The sequence below is a fragment of the Myotis davidii genome, unplaced genomic scaffold, assembly GCF_000327345.1.
Source record: "Myotis davidii unplaced genomic scaffold, ASM32734v1 scaffold398, whole genome shotgun sequence".
NCBI lineage: Eukaryota > Metazoa > Chordata > Mammalia > Chiroptera > Vespertilionidae > Myotis > Myotis davidii.
The window spans coordinates 2,284,648-2,291,036 of record NW_006290024.1 but is presented as its reverse complement, the minus strand read 5'-3'; the positions used below and the strand labels follow the sequence as shown (position 1 = coordinate 2,291,036).

The window sequence follows — 6,389 nt, the reverse complement described above, 5'->3', positions numbered from 1 at the left end:
CATATTGCTCATTTTCATGATGTAGATGCTCCCAACCTCTCTTTCAAGCTGCAAAGTGATGTCTGTGAATGTGGAGGTAGATGTGCAGAATCGGCTCTTACCAGCCAGTGAGAGCCCATTCCAGGGGATTGTGAGGTGTATCAGTACCGAGATACATTTGGTTTCCTTCCACTTTGTTTTGGGGTAGACCAACTACCCCAAGTCTGGGGCTTAGTACAATGCTGTGTTTCTGTGAACAGAAACATTGATTTGTTTTGATGAAAGCTTAAAATAAAATAGATGGTCTTTGTGAGAATCAGGCACGAAGGCCACGGAGACTCTCACGCTGGCTTCCTTTCCCATTTGTATTCCTTAAAAGATGCCAACTTTCATATAAAGTGGGAAAAAGTCTCTCTCTACCTGATCCTCTGTTGAAAACATGAGAAGTCTTAGAAAAAAAGATTACATGATGCAGCTGAGCTGATAAATAATTTAGGGAGGCAGAGTTATGGAAGGGTCTGAAGAGAGAAGGTCAGGAAGCTAAATGTATTTTACTTGAGTGATTAAATAACGTCTGCCTCTGGTTGCATGAAGGTGGAAGATATAAGGAGCATAGCAAAGGTACAAGCTCAAGTGTACTACCCTGTGAATTAAGCCAATATATACGTTTCAGGGAAATCAAATGTTATGGCTTAATGAGTGTTGAAAATTGATGTAAGAAAGATGAAATATTAATATGGCGTCCACTCTGGTCCCCATGCTTCTGGGCACCACAAGAGCACATGAAGCAAAGTTTCTCTAGCACTGATTTTTACAAGGTTATCAGAGGCTGGGAATCTGGCTCTGCCTCAGAATCACTCAGGGAAATTGCTGAAAACCCAGCTTCCAGGGCCCTGCTTTAGAGATACAGGGTTCAAAAATTTATATTTCCAGAAAATCTCTCCCAGTGGTTCTTATATGACCAGTCCACAAGCAGGTGTTTTGGAATACTAACATACTTGACAGGAACATATCTTGGTGCAGGAAGCATGGCAGTAGTGAGGGAGGACTGGACTGAATAAGGATGGACAATAGAAGCAACTGCTTTCCAGTGACCAGAAAGGAACCTCAGGATTGTTATAAAGTGATTCACGCCCCGCCAGTACCTGTTCCCATGCTCAGTGAAGGCCTTTCTCAGTATCTGGTCTGCCCCCCAATAATTCATGTTCGGTTCTTCTAATCTCATGCATCATAGCCAAAGAAAAAGATTTCTCAGACTACTCTACTATACTCCTGGCAATTTAGCGGGGTAAGAATATTAAAGCAAACTTTATTCTTCAGTTGTGGACCTTCAGACATAGCACACAGGTAAGTAAAGGAGGTGTGGACTTAACTCAGCGATTGTCTCTGATATGTTAAAAACATACTTTATAAATGGCCTTCTATGAATAATGTATACCTTTACTAATACTACAAAAATCAGGTAAAATATGAATCATTTGGTAAAGAAGCTTTTTCTCTTAGTTCTCATTAGATCTAAGTTTTCCCTCATTCTAACTTCATTAATAAAGATAAAACATATTACATATGTAGTCCTGTTGCTTGCACACAGTAAAATCTCAGTACAGCATAGCTTCCTTCCCATTTCCTATGGATCCAGTGGACACTCAGACAATATAAACACTTTGTAACAGCTCCAAGAACAAAATTAATCTGGGAATATGACTCAGCAATAGAATTCACAATTGAATTCTGCTTCCAATTCAAAGGTTGACCCCCTAATTAATATGGAGGATCTCATTGAAGTACTCAGAGTGATTAGGGGTCTTTTAAACTTGGCCTCACTTTTAACATGACTGGAAAACAGTGTAAAGAGTTGTGGTTGAGAGCACAGATCTTAGAGTCAGGGAGTGCTGGGTTTCTGTCTAGACTTAACGCTTTGTGGTCTTAGGTAAATCTGAGCCTTGGCTTCCCTGCTTGTAAGATTGGTGTGTGTGTGTGTGTGTGTGTGTGTGTGTGTGTGTGTGACTTCATAGAGTTGTAAACAATACTAATGTAATTCAAGAAGAGTCATCAGTATTGTTCCTCAATAAAAATAATTGCTGTTTATGTATTATTGCTTTCTGAATACGCACCTAATACACAGACTACAAAGAAAACAGATAGATCCTTGTCTAATTTTGAGCTCCGATTGATTGGACACTATTAACCAAAAACTGATGGTATCTTTCTCTGCAGTAACATTCACTATCCTTCTTTTCTTCTTAAAAAATTACATTCTTCAGAGGGGTCAAAGATGGCAGCAGAGTAGGTGAATATTACACTCACCTCCTCCCAGGACCAAACTGGAATTACAACTAAAATATAGAGCAATCAACCTGAAGACTAGCTGAAAACTGGCTTGAGAGAAGTCTTACAACCAAGAGTTTACAGAAGAAGACACATCGAGACTGGTAGGAAGAGTAGTGTCATGGAAAGGTCTGTCCCTGCTCCCACGGTGGCAGCTGAGGTTGCAGAGGGATATCTCAGCTACAAATGTTGCCCTGAGTACTGTGCATTCTCAACCCCACACCAGGCTCTCCACCCCAGAAAACCAAAGCCAGGAAGCGGAGCTCACGTAACATCTTGCTGTGAAAATTAGTTGGCTTTCTGTCTGCCAAGGAGAGATGAGAGTCTGCTAGAGACACAGGCACTTTCTTAAAGGCCCAACACACAAAATGTCATTCATGGCCACTCACCCTTGGCTCCATCGGAGAGAAGGCATAGTGAACTATAGTCTTGAGAGGAGAGACTGGGGTGTGTTTCTGGGGAGCAAACTAGCGGTACAGCCACTGGGGCCCATGTGCAGAGTCACTTTCATGCAGTGCAGACAGCATTTTTCTTGGATGGAGCACTCCTTTTCCTATGGCTTCAGCCAGGGGGAAAGCAGCAGTCCAACTCTCTGCTCTCCCTGTGGCCCCACCCTGCAGAAATCACACCAGGTAGAGATCTGGGCAGAACCAGGAGATGTCAGTGAATGAGTTGTGTGGCTTTGGGGCTGGGGCCATTACCCCCAATTTCTCATGAAACTGACAACCCCCTCATGGGATATCAACTAACCCCACTCTCCCTGGCTCTTAGTGCTCCACCCTGCAGAGGTCTGGGCAAAATCCAGAACACATTGAGTTAATCCAGAACAGATTGAACTGTGTGACTCTGGGACAAGAGCCACTCCACCAAACTTTCCTCAAGCCTAACCCCCACCTCCTCTTCTCCCAATTACTGGTGGCCCTGGCCTGCTGAGATTGGGCTCCTGGCAGAATCTGGAACCTATTGAGTTATGTGGCTCTAGGATTGGGGACATTTTTCCTCACACACTTGAGGCAGTGTAGAGCCCTACCTTCACACAGACAAATCTTGATCTGTTTGGGCCAGATAAATGCTGCTGGTCTCACCCAGACCACTCCTTGAGATGCCACCCAACCATAAAGGTTTGTGAACTTCAGCAGCAGCTAGACTGTGTATACCCATGGTATTTGTTGATTAACCTCAGACACAGCATTGGCACTGACTTTGAAGCTGTGTAGATCTGGTGAACACCATTTGCTTCTACTTGATGACTCACTGAGAACATACTTCATGCAACTTAAATACCGCTAGAGGTTCTTTTGGAGACTAAGCTGAATAGGCAGCTGGCAGGGGGATACAGGCAGAAAAGACCTTGGGGTTTCTTGGCACTTTTGCTGACTTAACCCGTCAAGAGTGGTAAAAAGATGTTTCCTGTGCACACCCAGGCCTAGCAGACCCAGCCACAAACTGTGGATCACTTTGCAACTTCAAACAGGTTTAACCAGCATCAGCTGCAAACAGAGTCTGACACTGGCCTGTACCAGATGCCTCCCAAGAGGGCCTAAAGCCAATACACCCAGTGGCCAGTTTTAGACAACATTAGAGCAGGATCTGATAAGCACATCCAAAGTGAGATCTCAGCAGGCACCAGACCCTACTGAGGTGAATTCTTCTCTGTGTGGTCAGTACCTGCAGAGCAGCACAGCTCATACACTGTGGTTGGGATTGATCCTCACAGTCAGCTAACCTTAGGGTCAAGACCATGCACAAATGGGCCAATAGAAATCAAGACTCAATTACAACAGGAGAACCCTGATAACCTACATAAGGGACATTCCTGGAGCACTCACTGCAGATGTTCTAAGAGACTATGCTGCTGGACCCTACAGAACACCTACTATATACACTGTACCAAGACTGAGAGCCATAGAAGAACTACCTAATACATAATAATAAACACAAGGAGGAAGTCAAAATGGGAGAAAAATAAACAGGCCTCAAATAAAAGAACAGAAGAAATCTCCAGAAAAAGAACTAAATGAAAAGGAGGCAAGTAATTTATCAGATATAGAGCTCAAAAGAATGGCTGTAAGGATGTTCAAGGAACTTGGTGAGAACTAAAGCAGATGAAAAAGGACATAAAAACCATTAAAAACAGTCATAAACAAGGAATACAATATCTGAAATGAAGAATACACTAGAAGGAATAAACAGTAGGTTGGATGAAGCAGAGTACTGAATCAGTGATTTGGAAGACAAGATAGCAAAACACACCCAGTCAGAACAGCAAGAAAAAAAAGAATTTTAAAAAATGAGAATAGTTTCAGGGAACTTTGGGACAACATGAAGCATACCAACCTCTGAATCATAGGGGTACCAGAAGAAGAAGGAAAACAAGGATTGAGAACCCATTTTAGGAAAAAAATGACTGAAAAGATTACTAACCTGATGAAGGAAAATGATACACAAGTCCAGGAAGTACAGAAAGTCCCAAACAAGATGAACCCAAAGAGGCCTACACACAGAAATCCAGGCAGCTCAAATATACTTGCTCAGCCGTGTTTCACATGGCATCTCCAAAAGCCAAGCTCCAGTTCAAATTCTGTACAGGAAGTTCCTATTGTTGTCAAAGAACTCCCACCCGCTCTGTGCAACCTTGCTGCTGAAGTTCTGGTCACTTGGTTCTCTTGCCTTCAACTCTTCCAGCGTCTTTGCACTTGGCAGTTCATCACTATCAGTGCCTCTGGTGCCCTCACAATTGCTGGTGGAGAACTTCTGCAGCTCTCTCCGATAACTTTGGACTGCAGCAACCGCCACAAAGCTTTCCTTGTTTAGGCTCTCTACTCCTTTCTTCCTTCCTGTCTGTCTCCTCGGTGTGTTTGTACTCTGAGTGTTTAGGTCTATCACCTTCAAAGCTGTGCTGTGACCTTGGCCTTGAGATGAGGCTTCACCTCCTGACACGGGGTGGCCTGCAGAAAGCAGCCTCCAGGTCTCCCCAGAGCCTGCAAGCTGGCAAGTGAGGAGGCAAGCCCAGCTTTCTTAAAGACTTTTTGGTCCTGCTTCAGTTTCTGCTCCAATGTGGGTACAGACTTGCTTTTTAAAACCCTTCTGATCACATCAGTGCTAACATCAAAGCCTTCAGCCATTCTTGGAACTGACCAGGACTCTGGAAATTCTTCATGTAAATACCAGATCTGCTCCATGGCTTCCCACGTCAGAGTCCTGGGAGGGGCTCCTCATGGCTCCATTTGCCTCCGAATGTTCTGGAACAGGATGGCTTTTTTCTGTTGTTTCAGGGCGCTGGGGGAGAGAACCAGTGGCAGAAGCCATGTGTGAAACGACATGGGTGGTTGAAGCGTCTCAGGCTAAATCCCGGAGCTCCCAACCCTCATCTCTGTTCACTGCCCCGGAAATCTTACACCTACAACAGCAGCCCCCGAGCAGGGCGAACTCTAAATGGACACGATGAAATATGTCACTGGATTAGGGACCCCGTGGTCCCAAAGGAGCTGAACACTGCCCCTTCGCCTCTGATAAGGAAAGAAGCAAGGGCCAGCTCTGCTGCAGGCTGAGGGCCCGTGGGGGAAGGAACCGGTACCGCTCCACCTCCTGCAGCTCCTGCCCCTCCGTTCCCAGTGGGAATTAGGTGGGCTCACAGCGGGTAAATCCCGGGCCTGCCACTCCCTGGGTTGTGAACCCACAGTGAGCAATGACAGCACAGACAGGCACCCTGAGCAAGAGACTCAGAGAACCGGCCATGTTGACCGAACTCTTGAACAAATTCTTGTAGCAATATTTTTTCTGATATATGTCCTTGGGCAAGGGAAACAAAGAAAAATAAATGGGACTACATCAGACTAAAAGTCTTTACACAGCAAACCATCAAAAAATGAAAATACAACCCGCTGAATGGGAGAACATATTTGTCAATAATACATCCGATAAGGGGTTAGCATCCAAAATTTAGAGAACTCATACAACTCAACACGAAAAAACAATCCAATTAAAGAATGAGCAAAGGATCTGAATAGGCAGTTCTCCAGAGGGCATACAGATGGCCAATGCACATATGAGATGATGCTCAATGTCACAATCATCAGAGA

General features: G+C 44.4%; 1 pseudogene; it reads right to left on the bottom strand.

Annotated features, from left to right (window-relative positions):
- Nucleotides 1-4,807: 4,807 nt before the first annotated feature.
- Nucleotides 4,808-6,045, bottom strand: LOC102768815 (annotated as a pseudogene).
- Between the last annotated feature and the right edge of the window lie 344 nt (nt 6,046-6,389).